Below are 18,867 nucleotides of genomic sequence, written 5' to 3'. Positions count from 1 at the left end.
AGCTTCACATCAACTGTGAAATTCCTGCTATAAGCCAGTCCACAGAGGCTAAGAGGTAGGACAGGGTTGGGCCAGGCTAGGGTTTCAAATGCTCTTTTGACAGGGAGGGTGGGGGATGAGCTGACATAGCCTGCAAAATTTAGTGTTTTAGTGGTCATATTTCCAATTTCTCTTTAGTCTCTTACTCCTCCAGAATCTACTTCCCCCACCACATACACATACACAGAAAGGAAGAGCCAAGCAGCTGACTCACACACCACAATGCAGTTGCCTTGACTTCGTTCACGTAGGCTCCTGCCTCAGCCTTGGCGGTGTCCTCAGTTGGCACCTAGAGGAGTCACTGCATTCTCCCTCACCATAGACGCGGCTGGAGTAAGTGTTCTTGCTCTGGGGAAGATAGCCATCAGAGATTGGCAGAGGCTCAAGTCTGAAGTCGAAGGTAATGCCTAACATCTGAAAGGGCACAAGCAGCAGTGGGAAAGTCCTTCCAGCTGGGTCTCTGAGCTTTGACTGCAGGTGGGGCCGACCCCAAACCCACCACCTCCCCTGCCCACTTACCAGGCCCTGTGAGCCACCTGCTGGGGCACTAAGTCTAGGAGTGTTAAAGGCTGGGGAGGGAGAGACATGTTACAGGATGCAGCAACCTCTCAGGGGAGGATCACGGTGACAGTAGATCATAGTGTGAGGGTAATGACAGTGCATTGCTTGGATTGGTGTGAGCAAAGTCTCAGACATCAGGTATGCCTGAGAGCTCTGACTGAGGAATAGAGAGGCTGGGAGTTCAAGTACATATTCCATGAGGTTCCACCTTGAGATGAAGGCTGGGGTTAGAGTGACTGGCTGGGTGTTATTCTGGGACTACAAGTCCTGGGCTATAGGAGGAAAGAGGAAGCGGAAGGGTTTCCTCCAAGAACACAAGAAGACTCTGGCCTTTCCGGCATGGCAAGAAACAGAAGCAGACAGCCCCAGGATCTTTGAGGATTGCTCACAGGTTTGCTTCCTGTTTCCTCTCTCATGAGTGGGCAGCCTGAAATTTCTCAAAGCACTGGGCTGGAAGTAAGGAGGCCTGGGTGCTTGTCCCAACCCTGCCTCCCAGCCTTCCCCTCTTAGGGCCTTGATGTTAACCATCTGTACAGATGATGAGGCACAGTGAATAAAGTAGAGAAGGTAGTTGGTTAGACTGGAATCATGGTTTTCAAACATTTTTATTGTTTTTTAAGCAAAATCTGCTGTGGCAGTTCAACATCTAAGGCAGATGAAAACAGAGCTGCTCTTATCCCCTCTCCATTCCCAGAGATATCCCCCAGAGCCTCCATGGCAACCCAGAGTCTCTTCTAAAGATCACTAAGTTAAAATAGTGGTCTTCAAATTTGCACGTACATCAGTGTCTCCAGGAGTGCTATTAAAACAGATGGTTGTACACACCCCTTAAGTTTCTGATTTAGTGTATATGGGATAGGACTTATAATTTTCATTTCTAACACATTCCAAGGTTAAACTGATAGTGCTGGTCTAGGTATCACATTTTGAGAACCACCAGGTTATATTATGACCATAGGCCTTTCTACATCCATGCCTAATCATTCAGTATTTACATGAAATTCACCTCAACTAGATTATCTATGATATTAAAGTATGGCAGAGTTCTTGGCATTGTGCATGGCACATAATAGGCACTCAATCAAATCTGGCAGGATCCCATTCTAAATGCCCTGCTTATGAGTCTCTTTAGGTGTAAAGCTACTGGTCAAGGAATTGACAGAAGCAGAAACCTTTCCTATAATGAGTTTACAGGATGCCATGGCCCCTCTACATCTCCCCAGGAAATAACACCCCCACTAATGTTAAGCATTATCCTTTCCAGACATTCTCTTTTTTTCCAAATAAACCCCCTGGGATGGGGGTGGCTGTTCGTCCATGACCCCTCAGTGTTTCTCAGATGTTTTTCCCATTTGTAGGCAGCAAGCCTCATCCCACTCTGAGATCTTCCAGGACAAGGACCTTACCTATATCATCCTTCCCAGCATCCCTCTTGGGACCTGGCCCAGTGCTTGGCACAGAGTAGACACTCAATACAGGTTTGTGGAATAGAATAAAGGAAGCATATGAGCCTAAATTGACCAAGCCCCATGTGAGCTACCAGCCCCTGCTCATCGTGGTTAAGGTTGCTCACTTTGGAACTCTGAAAAGGCATGTGGGCAGGGCAGGTCTCCAGTACATTCACCTGGGATTGCTGCCCAGGTTTTGCAAACTGGCTCCAGGAATGTTTAGGGCCCCTCATTCCCCACATCCTCCTTTTTCAGCCTCACCACTTTCTTAAACAAATTGGCACTGACCCTGGTGACAGACTTGATCATTTCCCTTTGCTTCGTGATTGTGTTAAGTGACTGCCAAAGTCCTGTTCCTGAATAGTCAGCACATTCCTCAGGACTGCAAGTGGGAGCCCATCTGCTCCCGGAGCGCTTCCTTTCCTTTATTGTGCTATTTTGGCTTCAATTTCCCATTTGGACAGGAGCATCTTCCAGCCGGTGAGGAAGGGGAGAGGGTGGAGAGGATCGCTGGTCACAGCCTTCCTTCATTTCTCATTCATTTCCCTGGTTTCTCTGGAAAGAAATCAACAAATATCAGACCACATGCCAGGCATTGCTCTTAGTTCTCTACATACGTCTCTGTAGTTAATCCCTATAACACCCCTATGAGGAAGGTACGAATATTCTCCCCATTTCCAATGAGAAGAAACTGAGGCAGTGAGGTAAAGTGACTTGCCTAACGTCACACAATATGTGACAGAGCTGAAAATTGAACCCAGGAAGATCTGGCTCTGGAGGATCAGTTCTTACCATTGGCTCTACACCTTGCAAGGCTGACTCTAGATCTAGGCCCAGTGGTATCTGAAGCCACAGCCCTTCCCCTTTTCACAGTCTGTCAGTAGGATAGAAGGTCACTTATATTTAAAGCAGAATTCCTTGCAAAGCAACAGGTTTTCTCCATCCTTTGTCACAAATTCATTTGATGCAATGTTTGAACTCACAGATCCTAGGCCAACAGGAGAATGTGGACTCTATCTTCGGGTTAGTTAACCTCAGACTGATGTAATAATGCAGAACAGCTGCTAGGAATCTAGTAGTCATTGTGTGCTGTTCTCTTCATATATTGCTTCACTTGAGTCTCACATCGACCCTAAAGTAGGTTGTAGGGAGGAACTGAGGTTCAAAGAGCTCCCAACCAACTACAGACCCAATGCTTGTATATTTCATTGCTTCACTAAATGTGAGATAGCTAGGGAGCCCTCACTGCATGTCAGGCATGGGCAGGCACGCTCCTATATCGATTTATTCAATCTTCACAGTACCCTGTGAAGTAGGCACTATCATCATCCCTACTCCTTTGACAGATGAAGAAGCTGAAGCATGGAGACATCGAGTAACTTGCCCAAAGTCACACAGCCAGGAAATGGAACATCTGAGATTTGAACACAGACTGCTGTTGGCTTAGACCATTGGTTTAGATGACTGCATGCCCAGTGTGCACTCTTAACTATTACACTGGGCTACCTCTTGACCTTGAGGCCACCTCAGGGTACTTGAGGTGTGCCACATTACCACAATCCCCTCTACCTCTCTCTTCTCTTATCTCTCTGCTATTCCAGATGGATTTGATCTTTTCAATAAGCATAACACCAAGAGGTTCTGGAGTTCAAATGACAGATCAGCAATTCACCAGCTGTGCAACCTCTGCATCTTTCTGTGACTTGGTTTCCCAATCTGTACAGTGACAATGATAATGAGCTCATATAATAGTTGTGAGCATTTAGGTCAGGTAGGGTAGATTCCCCCATCACCACCACCACCTCCTGCTGCATCTTCCCCAGTCCAGCTCCAGCATCCTGCAGGGGGAAATAGTGCTTCACGCCCTTTTACTTATCAGTCTCACCCTCCGTGTCTGTCTCTTCCTGTCCCAAATGAAAAGCAGCCCTCAGTTACACATTCCCTAGGCTTTTCAAAACTTGGTAATTACAATTCCTCCCAGGAGATCAGAGAAACCCATTTCCCTAGCATTCGGAGCAGGAATTCTATTGTCATTTCATAATTCAAGCATGCGCAAGGTGGCCCAGCCCATCTCCTTTCTTCTCCACCCTTAGTGGAAGCAGAGAACAGACAACTTGCCTGAAATACATCCCAGGAGCATTCCATAGTCAGGATCCCTGAGATATTCACAGAAAAGAAAATCTTTCATTTCAAATATTTATATTGATGATTCCTTGCTACACTAGTAGCTGTGGGAGTGAACCTCTCTCTCTTTTGCTGTATTTTTCCCCAATACTGGAAATGGAACCCAGGGTCTTGTGCATGCTAAGTAGGTGCTCTACCACTGAACTACATTCCCAGTCCTTTTTATTTTATTTTGAGACAGGGTCTCACTAAATTGCTAAGGCTAGTTTGAAACTTGTAATCCTCCTTGCCTCAGCCTCCTGAGTAGCTGGGATTACAGGTGTGTGTCCTTGCACCAGCTTCCTCTAGTCTTCTGCATAGAAAGTGCTAACATGCTGGGCAGGAAATAAAAATGTATTATTCCTCATCTTCCTAATTGTCTTTGTCCCATAATATCAGTCTCTTCTAAATGCCACTGAGGTCTTGTGTCTTAAGCTCAGTAGGATAGAATATAGGACTACCTATGAGCAGGCAGTCAGGATTAGAAAAGGAAGACCCTCTTTGCTTAGTTCTTCATCCACAGTCTCTAGTCCTGGCCACTGACCAAATTCTACCTCTAGCCCAGAATATTCCTGAACCCTGTTCACAGAGTGAACCTGGTACTTAGCTGCCCTTCATCTCATTCAAAGGCTGAGTATAAGATTGCAGAATGAGGAAATTCAAACCTAACAGCAACTTGACCATCATCACACACAACCACTCAGAGGATAGAGTCCTAGCCATATGCTAACCTTAAACTTTAGCTCATATTTTTAGCCACAAAGGACAAGACCATGAACATCAGTGCAAAGGAATCCCTATTACTCAGGTTCCAGTTCAAAGACAGGTGAGTGGACACCACATCTTTGTTGCAAGGGAGAGCCCACTGTTCCAGTCTTCCTGAGGTACAAAGGCTATTAAAAAGAATTCTTGCCTAGAGAGAGTGATTTGTCTGATGAAAGAAATCAATAAATTGCTATTGAATGCAGTCCAACCTCACTTACTCAAACTAATTGGAGGTAGCCTTTCAAATTAGTGAACCATCTGTATTGTAGGTTACTTATAAAGAAATGAAGCTTTATTGCTTTGAATAATTCACAGTAATTCCAAGTAGGCTAACAAATGGTAGCCTAATCAAGGTCTTAGGAGACTTGTCTTAATGAAATGGAAAGAATTCTCAGCATCAATCATTGGTATGCAAATGACCCTGCCCAAGGAATGACAAAGCCTGTTGCCTTGAAATTTGAAAACTCAGTGCTCACACTCCATTTATTCAATCCATCTATTTGCTAATAGTGGGCAAGGCCCAAGGGTAAGGCCTGGTCAACCCAAGTCATCCTCATATGGTACTCATGAATTATCTTCCAACGAGGTTTTTCTGTAAAAGGAAACAATTGGAGAGTGACCTTAAGAGTAGCAGGTGCAATCCATCCACTGATGGAATAAAAGATGGTTTGGGAATACTGTCACTTCCTTTCATTTTTTTCCCTAAGAAGATATTAGGGGGAAAAAGCTACCAACACAAGTCAAGTAGCTCAGTGCTTTGTCAAAACCCGGAACAAACATTAAGAGGAAAAAAATCCGAAGGTCGAGGAAAGGAAATAAACATGAAGAGTAAGTAAAGCATGAATCATCCGTTACCACCTGATGGCCCCTGAAAAATAAAAATAAAACCATGGAAGGAAATCGAGTCCGTACCACAGTTTGGCATTTTGATAGAGGACCTGGCACAGATTCTGCACCCTTTTATTTCACAAAAGGAACTGACCTTTGGATTCTGATTTGTGTTGCCTTTTCCTCAGAGCCTCACAGAGCACAAGGTTGACAATCCTTGTCCAGCACAGGTGTCCACGTCTCTCCTGGGCACTGCGAGTGGAGACAAGAAGAGCATGTTCTATTACCCTTACCTCGTTTCCCAAAGACTTTGAGGTGGTTTAGAACCACAAAACAATGACAAAATAGAAACAGAAGTAGGACCAAGAAAACAGCAATAGACTTTCAAAAGTCAAGTGCAAAAGATTTAAAAGCAAAACAAACAAACAAACAAAAAATATATATATATCTTATTTTATGAGAGATATATATCTTATATATTGCTTATTTTAAAAAGAACTTAAAGTCTAAGGATAAATTATAAAATGGTTTGAAATGATCTGCCCCATGACGGGATTTTCAGAAAATCCTTTTTTCTTAAAGCAAGGAGTGTGACCAAACTACAGAACCAGCCTAGATGTCCATCAACAGATGAGTGGATAAAGAAAATGTGGTGTATAAACTCAAGGGAGCTTTACTCAGTCATAAAAAAGAGTGAAAAATATGTCATTTGCAGGAAAATGGATGGAATTAGAGATCATCAAGTTAAGTGAAATAAGTCAAATTCAGAGGGTCAAGGGTTTTAGTATGTTTTCTCTCATGTGGAAGCTAGAGAGGAAAAAAGAAAAGTAGGGTAGATCTCAATAATATCAAAAGATTGGTAGAGGAAAGGGACCAAGAAGAGGGAGATGGGGAGGGAGGAAGGAAGTGGTGGGGAGCAATACTGGCCAAATTATATTGTTATATTGCATGCCTATATGAATACGTAACAAAAAATTCTACCTTTATATAATATATATAATGCACCAATAAAAAATGTGGAAAAAAAGAACTTAAAGGCCATCTAGAATGACACTATAGGTTACTAAAATGAGACTGAGCTGGGGTTCAAATCATCAGTCTAATGAACCACTTCGTGAAAGAGCACAGGCTCCCCAGATAGGCCTCTGTAAGTGTGGTCTAGGCCAGACACCTCACTTCTCTGAGCCTGTTTCCTCATCTGAATGATGAGCCTAGTACATATGAACTATTTCATAGAGTGTTATGAGGACTCAATGAGATGATGTCTGTAAACCATAGAGCAGATATGAAGACAGCCTCCTATCACGCAATACAAAGCACTTGCCCAGGATAGCATCTCATTTGATCCTCATGCCAGCCAGGTCTCGAGCCCAGGATCACAGAGAAGGAAGAGCAGAGGAAGGGGGCAGTCCTTTAGGAGATGGTACCCCATTTGGAGCTTCTGAAGGCCAGGTAGAGTTTGAAGCAGAGCTAAAGGTAAGGAGTGTACTGTCAGCATACGTGGACAGTAAGTAGACCTCCTCTACTGGAGCACAGGGATAGTAGGAAACAGGTGTAAAGAGTGGAGGATAGGTCTGGAACAGCTCAGAGTTGCTTGAATATGGCCAGATGGTGAAGGAATTTGGGCTCCATTTGACAGGAAATGGGGAGTTACTGAAGGATTTTGAGCAGGTTAAGCAGGGGAAGGATGTGACATGTCAGAAGGGATGTTTTCAAAGGTGGGGTCTGTCTGCTGCTGTCTACTCTGTGCAGGCTGGGGTGGGGGCTGGGAGGAGGAAGCAGAGACTGGCAGACCAGCTGCAGTGATCCAAGGAAGAGATCAATGGCAAGAGCTCAAACTAAGGCGGTGGGTATGAATAAGATGGCTATTTCTCAATTCCAGTTAGGGGCAATTGAGGGGAAATAATTCAACATGCTTCCCTTCTAGATGTGAAACCTCACAAGGGCAAAGACCATGCATACCTGATTCATAACTGCACATCTTCCCCAGGAACTAGCATAATGTTTGGCACAGCATAGGCACCCAGCAAGCATTTCGTGAATGAATGAAGGTCTCCATGCAGTCGGGAACTAAATAAGAGTAAGAATGATTGCCTATCAAAAAGCAATAGTAGACAGAAAGCAAAATAGAGGATCACCATTTTAACTGACTGTCCCTGTCCCTAGACCTACACTGACAACCTAGTGTAGGAAGGCAGCCCTGGTGGGAGGGCCAGAGCTACATGGGAAAGAAGCCACCTAAAGGAGAACACGTACCAGTGGTAATTCTCTGTAGGAAGTATACCAACCACATATCCCCTGAACAGTTCACACAATGTAGGAACATCACAAAGCATATAAATTGAAGGTGGAAGGAGAAGAAAAATGGTGGTATTTATCTCAAAAAAGGATTAACTGGGAATCCACTTAAAGTAGCAAACTGCCTTTCTATTACACTTAATTTGAGACTAAGATTTGATTTACTGATATTGGATTCCCATCCAAGGCAATATAGAGTAATATTAAAAGCCTAGATTTGGGAGTGCAGAATCCTAACCCTGGACCTAGGCAAAGACAAAATGCAGTGGTTAAGAGCACAGGCCCTACACTCAGGCTACCTGGGTTTTACATCCTGGAAACAACACTGTGTAGCCTTGGACAAATAGTTCAGCCTTTCTGAGCTTCAGTTTACTCATCTGTATAACACAACATCTGATTTTTTGTGTGTGTATGTATGTGTGTGGTACTAGGGATTGAACCCAGGGGAACTCTACCACTGAGCTACATCCACAGCCCTTTATATTTTTTTTTTATCTTGAGACAGAGTCTCACTAAGCTCAGAAGGTTATTTTAAGGATTAACTGGAGTAATGCAAAGAATGTGTTCAGCAACACTTGCAAGTTCTCAGTATGTGTTAACTTTCACTCTTAATCCTATGTGAACTTAGGCAAGCTACTTCCCCTCTCTGGGCCTTGGTTTCCTCATGATTCTGAGGCTTCTTTAGTCCACCCCTTGGGATGTGGTCCCTACCTGTACTATAAACTTACCAGCTACCACAAATAAAAGCATTTCTACCATTTGGGGTCCCCAGTTGATAAGTCTGTCCTTAGAAACATCATTGAGACTCCTATAAAAGAAAGAAAGCACTAATAGACACATGACTAGGATAGCACATTTTCCTTACTACACTTCACAAACCTGCCAACTCACTTAGCTTCTACCTCTGAATTCTACCCCCTCCTTCACTCCCAAGACACTCTACTTCCTAAACCATCTTCGTCCCAGGCTGTAATGGAGAGTGAACCTGAAAGTACTACTATCCTCTGGACAGCTCTCCTAGCCAACCCTCCACTTGCAATTAGGACCCCTAGTTCTTCCTTTGCGTTTCTCTTTCCCGCTCCCCACTTCCACCCAGAGCAGTACAATCATATCAACCTCTGCTGCCCTCTGCTGTCTGGCTCCAGATGTGCTGGCTCCAGTTGGGCCCAGTATCCTCAACTTCTAAGGAGCTATCTCTGTTTTCCAGGCCCTAGTTGCTACTCTGATCTCAGTAAAACATCCTATATGTTGTCTTTAATATCCATGCTCTCCCCTAATCTTCTTGAATGCAACCTTTCCTATTCAGACCCAGGCAGCCAGACTATATCTGATGTGGTCCATGAGTTTGGAGCTTTTGTGTTCAGCAAAGGTGAGCTGCTAGAACCATTCTCATTTTTCATCCAAGTCCCCTTTTTAAACATTCCACAATTGTTTATCGAATGTTTACTGTGTGTCTGGCACTGTCTAAATGCTGCAAGTGTGCTATCTGATTCCTGGTACCAACCTTGCAAGTAGGTAAATGATCACCATTTTACAGATGAAGAAGCTGAGACTCAGCAAGGGAAATGTCATACTCAAGTTCAGACAGCCAGTTAAGGGCAGAGATGGGGGACACAAAAAATAGATCTGTCTAGTGCCAATGCTTATATTTTAATCATTGATCATGGTGTAGAGTGTATATTAGAGGGAAAGAGTAGAGGCAAATAAGCCAATTGGTATCTGTGGCAATAGTCCAGGGCAAAAAGCAGAGGAAGTGATGATCTTTAGATGTATTTAGAGGTGAGTTTGACAAGACATGGTGACTGAATGTGAAGGCAGGGAAGAAAGAGGGATTTGAAATGGCCTTCAAGACACACTTGGGCAACTGGGTGGTTAGAGACATGTTGAGATGTTGGGGAAAGGAAGAGATTCATTTTGGACATGCTGAGTGATATGCAGGTAGAGATTGTCAGTAGGCAGTTGGTTTCATGAATCAGCTTGGAGATGTCAACATGGAGATGAGTGACATTTTCCAGGGAGAGTGTAATTCATTAGAAAAGAGGGTAGAGGCAGGAACATGAACATTTAGGGGAAGACAGAATAAAAGGAGTTGTAAGAAGAAGACTAAGGAAGAAAACTCAATCATCAAGGAAGTCAAAGAAGGGGAGAATTTAAAGAGGGAACAGCTACCACAAAGAGGTCAATATCCTTTAGATGTTGTAATTAGAAAGTTATTCTGGTTATCTACGCCTATGTTAGAGAACTTAAAGATTTAAATAACAAAAACATTGTATTATTATCTCTCATGGTTTCTATGGATTGAGAATTGGGGAAACTGAGCTCTCTGAGTCAGGGTCTCTTATATGGTTGCAGTAAGAAAGTACTTGGAGCAGAAACACTGACTCGGGGAGGTGGCTATAAGGGTTAATCTGAATTGTCAACTTGATCGGCTTAAGAGATGTCAATGATTAAGAGGCTTCTGCGTGTGTCAATGAGGACATGTCTAGGAATGACTGGAATGAGGGGTAGTGAACTGAAGTGGAGACCCTCCCTAAGCATGGACAGCACCGCCCAATAGGATGGAATAAAAGTTGGAAAAACAAGGAAGCAGATACAGATGCAAATTCGGCTCTTCTTGATTGCTGCTTCGATTGTCTGAGGATATCAGACTCTCGCTTTTTCACTTCCAAAGTGGATTCTGCCAGTGATTCTCTAGTTAGTTTCCAGAAGCCTTGGTCTTGGACTAGGGTAGCACTGTTAATCTTTCTTGTTCTGGGGTTTCTGCCTCTTGGACTGCACAGCTGCTGGTTCTTCAAGCTCTCCAGCTGCAGGCGGCCATTGTGAACTATCCAGCTTCAGGTTGTCTAAGCCAATCTAATAAATCCCCTTTTTATAATCATACTTCCTGTTGATTCTGTTCCTCTAGAGAACCCTGACTAATACAGTGGCCAAAGTAGCTGGGTGCTGGATCTGCATTTCTGTCTGTCTTCCCATAGTTCCAGGGTATCTCAAAGCCTGAGATATCTCAGGGTATTTCATGGGCTGGAGGTCTCAGGGTAGTTGGTGTATGTCCATGGCAGCTTAAGGTTTCAGGAGTAAGAATCATGTGCTATAGATTGAATATTGTGTTCCCCAAATTTTATATGTTGAAACTCTAATCTCCTGTGTGATGGTATTTGGAAATGAGACTCTGGGAGGTAATTAGGGTTAGAGGTCATAAGTGTGGGGTCCTTATGATGAGATTATTGGCCTTTTAAGAAAAGACATGAGCTTTCTCTCTCACTCCCTGCCCCGCTCCATGTCAGAACACCAGAAAAGACCATCATCTACAAACCAGGAAAGAATACCCTCATCAAATACTGAATATATTGGCACCTTAATCATGGACTACCCAGCCTCCAAAAATGTGAGAAATAAAATTTGTTTTTAAGCCACCCGGTTTATGGTAACTTGTTACAGCAGCCCAAACTAAGACACATGTTTCTATACACCAGCAACAAGCAATCCAAAAAGAAGTTAAGAAAGAAATTCTTAAAATTACTTAAAATAGCATGCAAAATGATAAAATGTCCACCAATAAATTTAATCAAGGCAGGAAAAGACTTATGTGCTGAAAACTATAAAAACATTGTATACAGAAGTTAAATAAGACCTAAATAAGTGGAAATAACTTTAAATATCTGCTATTGATCTAAACAGTCACAAAAAAATCTGCCTAGTTTCAAGGGGAATGGACACAGACCCACCACACATACCAATGAGAGAGTATCACAAAGGTCACTGGTGACTTTAGCAAGAGCACCTTTAATAGAGTGGCTAGGGTAACACCAGACCACAGAGGGCACAGGAAAGGATGCCAAACTTCACAGAAAGGCATAAAATACCTGAATCAGTGGGAAAAAAAACAACTGGTTATATTCTAGGGTTTAAAAAATAAAACAAAATCTCAGTTTTACAAAGGTAGATATTCTCTCCAGATCCACCTAAACATGTACAGCAATCTCAATTACAATCATAACAGGGATGTTTTCTTTATTTTGCTTTTTGATTTTCTTATTTTTCCAAAAGTTTTATTGATGCATATAGTTGTATTTAATGGTGTAATTTGTGATTACATCTTCACACATGCACACAATAAACAATATATTTGGGCCAATGTCATTCCCCAGTATTTCCTCTTTCCCTTCACACCATCCTCCCCATCGTCCCTTTCCTCCATTCTGCTGATCTCCCTTCTATTTTTGATATTCCCCTCCACCGTTCTTTTTTTATTCTTCTCTAGCTTCCACATACGAGAGAAAACATATGACCCTTAACCTTCTGAGTTTGGCTTATTTCTTTTAGCGTAATGGTCTCAAAGTTCCATCCATTTTCCTGCAAATGACATAAATTCATTGTTTTTTATGACTGAATTTAACTCCATTGTGTATATATACCACATTTTCTGTATCCATTCATTCATAATGGACACCTAGGCTGATTCCATAGTTTGGCTATTGTGAATTGTGCTGCTATAAACATGGATATGCATGTATCACTGTAGTAAGATGACGAATTCTTCAGGGTATATTCTGAGGAGTGAGTGGTGTAGCTGGGTCATATGATGGTTCCACACCTAGTCTTTTGAGGAAATTCCATATTGATTTCCATAGTGATTATACTAATTTACAGTCCCACCAATAGTGCAAAAGTGTTCCTTTTTCTCTACATCCTCCCCAGCTTTTACTATTATTTGTATTCTTGATGGCTGCCATTCTGACAGTGTGAGATGAAATCTCAGTGTAGTTTTGATTTGCATTTCCCTAATTGCTAAGTAAGGATATTGAATATTTTTTCATGTATTCAATAGTTAGCCATTTGTATTTCTTCTTTTGAGAAAGTATCTGTTTAATTCATTTGCCCAATTATTAATTGGGTTATTTGATTTTGGATGTAAAGTTTTTTGAGTTCTTTATCTTGATATATTTGGAGCTACATAAAAAATTAATTCTCTAAAATTAAAAACAGACAAAGTTAAAAAGGAGAAAAATGCTTGTGGTGTATAAACATTTGTAATATGTCAAGTAGAAAAAAGGAAGGAGATGGGGGTGGGAGGAAGGGAGAGGTGGGGAGTGCTGGAAAATTGGCCAAATTATATTGTTATATTGTATGCATATACTAGTATGTAACAACAAATCCCACCATTATGCACAACCACAATGCACTAATAAAAATGTGGAGAAAAAGGAGGAATACACAAAATATATTAAAGATCTCCTTTTTAAATGAATAAAGAAAAGACAAACAATCTACTAGGAAAATGGGCTAAGGAAAGGAACAGGTACTCAAAGATGAAGAAAAAATAAAAGGCAAATAAAACATGTAAAAACACTCAGGCCAGGCACAATGGCATGTACCTATAATCCCAGCTATTTGGGAGCCTGAGGCAGGAGGATCACAATTTCAAGGCCAACCTCAACAATTTAGTGAGTCTCATCTCAAAAACAAAAATAGACCAACAGCAAACACAGACACAGATACATACATACACACATACAAACATACTCAACTTAAACTAGCAATGGAATAAACACAAATGAAAAAGTAAGAGACCAATTATCACCCGTCAAATTGATAAAATTTTAAAACATTAATATTATCCAGTATTGATGAGGCTGTGGAAAACAGCTAATTTCCCACTGTATTGGTAGGAGTGCAAACTGGAGAGCTTTTCTTGGAAGGCAATTTGGCAGAATCCTTGTAATGAAAAATGTGTACTTTTCTGCTAAAATGGACCCTGGAGAAATCCTCCTACCTGTGCATAGATTTCCATTGTACTTGTCTGTATAATGCAAAGTCAGAAAAGACCCAAATATCTCAGTCATAGAATACAAGCAGAGTAAGATTTTGAGGACAAGGGTAAATGTCTAGAATTGTCAATGAGGGCAATGGGAAATGGAGCCAACCCAGGACAAATAGCATGATTACCAAGTAGCATCAAAGAGGCCTGCCAAGGTTGGACATTGTAACTTGGAGTGACCCCAATTCACAAAGTTGGGATGTATTCCACCATGGAGAAGACAGATTGTTAAAATGCCCTGGGATTTGTGCATTCATTCAACAAATATTTATAAGTGCGTACTAAGCATCAGGCAGTGTTCTAGGCCCCAGGATATAGCAGATGTCAAAAATAAGAAGATGCATAATATAATGCCAGGTAAATGCTATGAAGAATAAATAAAACAGAATAGAGTATAAGGAGTAACAGAAGCACTGTTCAAACAATGAGATCAGGGAAGGACTCTCTGCAGAGCTGGCATTTGTACAGAAGTCTAAAAGAAATGAAAGAGTGAGCCATGATGATTTCTAGAGAAAGAGCGCTCTAATTAGTAGGAATGATACACACAGAGGCCCTGCATGCTTTACTTGGAGGTAAAGATTGACAGGATGGCTGTAGTAGAAGGTCACAGGAACAGGAGAGTTAAATGTGTGTTAGTAAGTGGGGGTGATGGGTAATGTAGTTTAGACCAAGTGAGGGCAATCAGACCAGGAGATGCTGATAAACGGAGAGGAAGAGCATAGGATAAGGGAGAGGAAGATCTGGTGAAGCGAAAAGTCAGATGTAATAAGAGTGAGGGAGAAAGGTCTATTACCAGAACAGGGGGGTGTGGCAGGGGAATGGGAGCTTGAAGTTCAGTAATGAGAGAGGACAGTAATCCCGGGCAATGACAAGGCCTCAGATGTTGCTTTGGGTGTGAGGGGCTGAGAAGGAGTAGAGGAGCAAGGGTTTTCAATTAAGGAGCTTTAGACTCAGAGAACTCAGATATTAGATGGGTCATGGACAGGGAACTTGATGTCTCCCAAGATAATGATAGACATGTGGGAGAGAGGCAGCCATGAGCTTATTGTCATGGTCATCCCCAAGACTGGGGAAACATTAAGAGGCAGATGGCAGAAACTGTGGCAAAGGCAGTAAGGGGAATAACAGAAGAAGTCAACCTAGCCAGGATGTCAGAGAGATCTTCCAGACCAAGTGACACTTGAGGTGAGACTGAAAAGAAGAGGAGACCATAGGACCAAGAGGGTAAGGAAGGGGTGGCACATTTCAGACAGAGAGAAAAGAACAGGCAAATACCCTGTGGTAGAGGAAACATGGGAAGAGGGACAGAAAGAAGCGTAGTATGGAGGGAGAGGAAATGGTGAGAGAAGAACCCAAAATGGTTGAGAAGTAGAGTTCTGGCTGCTGACGAGGAGAGATGTCTGGGAGAGTGTCCAAAGACCATCACATGGAGACATGAGTGGAATGGACCGGAACCTCAGCAAGCCCCAGTGTGCTCTAACCATGTGTCCTGTTGCAGTGCAAGACCCCTGAGGAGAAATCACAGGTTTGTAACACACCTGGCTGAGTATAGGACTCAGGTGGGACTCAGGATCTGATTCATTCTGTGATCATGGAAGTCAGCCAAGCTAACTGGCCCACACAGGGCTTCAGCCAGGCCCAAATGGAATTCACTAAAATACTTACTGGACCATAATCACCAACTTATTCCACAAGGAAGAGGTGGAGAAGGAGAAAGAGAAGGAGGAAGAGGAAGAGTCATTGGAGAAGCTGGACAGGAACTGCTCCTGGGATCTACCAACCACAGAAAATGAATGGCCAACCCTTGCCCTGAGGGAATCAATCCCCTTCCCTGCTGCTTGGCTGTCTGGGTGGAGAGGTTGTGGGCCACATAACACCAAAAATCAGCTTCCATGAAAGAAACGCTTGTCCCCTGTGCTCTGATCTCCCCCTATAGACATGAGCATGAACATACATGTGTGTACACACACACAGAGGCATCTCCATCTCCATCCCCTGGGATGGAGGTATGAATTCAAGGTGGTCGGGATTTGGTGGACAAGATGACTTTTGAGCTAGACTTTGATGAATGAAGAGAATGTGGACAAGAAGAAATGGGTAGTGGGATATATCAGGAAAAAAAATGGTTCCTGGACAGCAGAAATTGAATTCTATCCTAAGGGCAATGGAAGCCAGGGAGGAACTTCAGATGGGATGACAGTGAGGTCCAATGGAAGGAACATGGGCTTCAAAGTCACCCTGACCTAAGTTTGAGTCCCAGCTCTGCCAAGAACTGGCAAAGCCAAGGTTCTTGTCGAAGCCTGTCTCTCCTTCCGCTAGCGAGAATCCCACTTATCTCCCAGCTTGGTTGAGAAACCTTGAGGGAGGATATGAAGGGGTTTGGAAGCAGCTGCCACATGCTGCGCTTACAAGGTGAAAAGTTTCCATCTGTTAGCCTCGAAGCCACATCAGCCATTAGACCTAAACTGCACTAACTCAAAAGTCTTTTCCCACCTGCAGAACTGTTAAGACCTCAGGTCTCCTTTCATCGTTTCACCCTCAATATCCCTGGGGTAGGGGCATTGCAGTGCCCAGCGTCCCATTTGGTTATCTGACTTTTCCACTGCCACAGGTTATTGCAAGCCTTGTAGCTGCCCACCTGTGCTCCCTCAAGTGTGGTGTTGTCACCAGTCTGCCTCCAGACTGCCAGTCCTCCCCATTACCACTTCTTGCAGTGCCATTTCTGTACCTCTACTGCCAGCATTCACCCCACCACTGCTCCCACTGCTCCCCCAGTGCTGCAGGATGCCTCCTGTTGCTCTGGCCTGCTGGGCCCCATCTCCTTCCTCTTGGCCTTTCTCCTGCTTTGACTCTCCAGAGGTTCCCACAGCAGAGCTACTTATGGCCCTGGTGCTAGCATGCATGCTAGTTCCGTTACCTACATTTTGTCCTTCTAATATATCAAATATGTTGTTAATGTGAGCTGGGCTGTGACTCAGGATACCTATGGGTAATCCTCAGGCAGAAGTACATGGAAGTCAAATTGGCACATTCCGATACCAGACAGGGCACACCCCCCTGATCAGAAATCAGGGTGATAAGCTTGGGGTAGGCTCAAGGTGCAAAAAAGGAGGATAGAGAAAGCAACCTTAGAAAACAATTTCTCAAATTTCAGAATTTGGCTAGACTTGGACCCAAAAATGAAATAAACACTTGTGCAGGTCACAGCAAGACTGCAGTGATCCATAGGTCTTCCAAACAACTTTGATACAAGGGCCCTTGGTCATTTACCCTCCCTGTTCTGAATTCTTTCTTTCTACTTCAGGCCTGTTGCCAACTTGGGTTCAAGTCCCCAATCTGATGAGAGTAAAGATAGTGATTTTGAGATAAGGAGATAAGGGAGGAGCTGAGGGTGAAGGCAGGTGAGGTCATCATCACCACCAGGGCCAAGGCAAGGACCCAGGGGACAGAACTGGCAGGCTGAGCAGTGTGGAGACCATCCCCGGGTGGAGACCATCCCTGGGCAGAGTCCAGAAGATGGGGGAGGGCTGCCTGTACTGTTTGTTTGCTTTCCGGGTCCTTGTGCCCAGCTGATCTTTGCTATAACAGTAGCTGTTATTTCAGCAGTGTTGGAGGCCAAGGACAGAAAGAACAAGGTACAGACCGGTCTCGCTTTAGTTTTAGTTATGTATTTGCATTAACAAACACTTATATAGCATTTACTCTTTGCTCTCTGCCAGGCATGTTCTAAGGGCCTCACAGCATTAATCCATTTAAACCTCATCACACTCTTAACAATTTAGTGTAATTATGATCCCTTCACAGGTGAAGAAATGGAGGTTTCAGAGAGATGAAGTCATGCACTCAAGGCCATGCAGCTGGTCAGTGAATGAGCTGGAACTGAAACCCAGGCAGTCTGGCTCCTGTGTTAGTGTCTCTAGGTTCACTGATGAAGAGGTCGGACCTTGCATGTCGTTGAAGGCTGTCTTCAGGGTCCTTCCTCTACATGACCCCATCGGTCCTAAATGCTTTCCTTCCAGGGGGTCTAAACATGGCACAGAGGAGGAAAGGGCCTTTGAGAGGGCATTTCTCTTGTCCTCTGGTCTCTGGGAATAACTTCACCACCAGTTCTGGAAGGACTAGGAAAGTGGAGACAGGAAAAAGATAACGAGAGTTTCAGTAGTCACAGAATGACACAGAGTTCTTCTCATTGTCCTTGTCCTTGATCCCAGAGGGTTGAAGATGGAGTTCATGGAGTTTCCTCATTCTTTTTGACTCCACCCCATCAGGGAGTTCATGAAGTTTCCCTTTCCCTCTACAAAATGGCCTACTTTGCCCTTGAATGGATCATTGAAAGCTGCCTTAAATTTGTTATAGATATTTAAAAAGAAATCAAAAGAAATGATGTTAGGTGCAGTGGCACACACCTGTAATCCCAGCAACTCAGGAGGCTAAGGCAAGAGGATATCAAGTTCTAGGCCAGCTTCTACAACATAGCAAGGCCCTAAGCAACTTAGTGAGACCCGGTCTCAAAATAAAAAAAATATAAAGGGCTGGGGATAGGGCTCAGCGGTAAAGCACCCCTGGGTTCAATCCCCAATACAAGAAAGAAAGAAAGGAAGGATGGATGGATGGAAGGAAGAATATGCTTTTTGTCTTCCAGGCTAAGGGAGTAGCCATCCACTGGGTCTGTCTCTCCCCAAAGCATTCCTCGGGCTCAACTTTCCCGAGGCCAGAGGTCCTAGAGAACTAGGAGTTGCCTTTGGCACTGGTGCCACATGCTGCTCTCTGACATGGCTGTCCTCTCAGCTGCTCCACTTCCTTCACAGGGAATTGTGCTGTTTAGGAATGACCTGCATGCAGGACAACCAAATCCCTGTTCTAGAAGTTATGGCAGAAATGGCATTTCCAGTTAACCAAAGTTGTCTTCTCAAAGTCCCCAAACTTCTGTCTGGGTCTTCTCCCCTC

At 43.4% G+C, this 18,867-nt stretch overlaps 1 long non-coding RNA gene across 2 annotated transcripts in view; it reads right to left on the bottom strand.

The window, feature by feature from the left end:
- Positions 1-298: 298 nt before the first annotated feature.
- Positions 299-18,867, bottom strand: part of LOC306650956 — a 34,245-nt gene continuing 15,676 nt past the window's right edge. The window contains exons 2-4 of one of the 2 annotated variants that reach the window (XR_013761066.1): positions 5,959-6,056; positions 2,337-2,603; positions 299-387 (exon numbers count right to left, since the gene is read on the bottom strand). This is a non-coding gene — a long non-coding RNA (uncharacterized lncRNA). Of the gene's footprint in view, positions 388-1,232; positions 2,604-5,958; positions 6,057-18,867 lie in introns of those variants that run through there. The other variant, XR_013761067.1, reaches the window with a different exon arrangement.

This window comes from Sciurus vulgaris (genome assembly GCF_902686455.1).
Source record: "Sciurus vulgaris genome assembly, chromosome: X".
In the NCBI taxonomy this organism is placed as follows: domain Eukaryota; kingdom Metazoa; phylum Chordata; class Mammalia; order Rodentia; family Sciuridae; genus Sciurus; species Sciurus vulgaris.
Note: the sequence above shows the minus strand (reverse complement) of the source record. Positions and strands in the feature narration are given on the sequence as shown.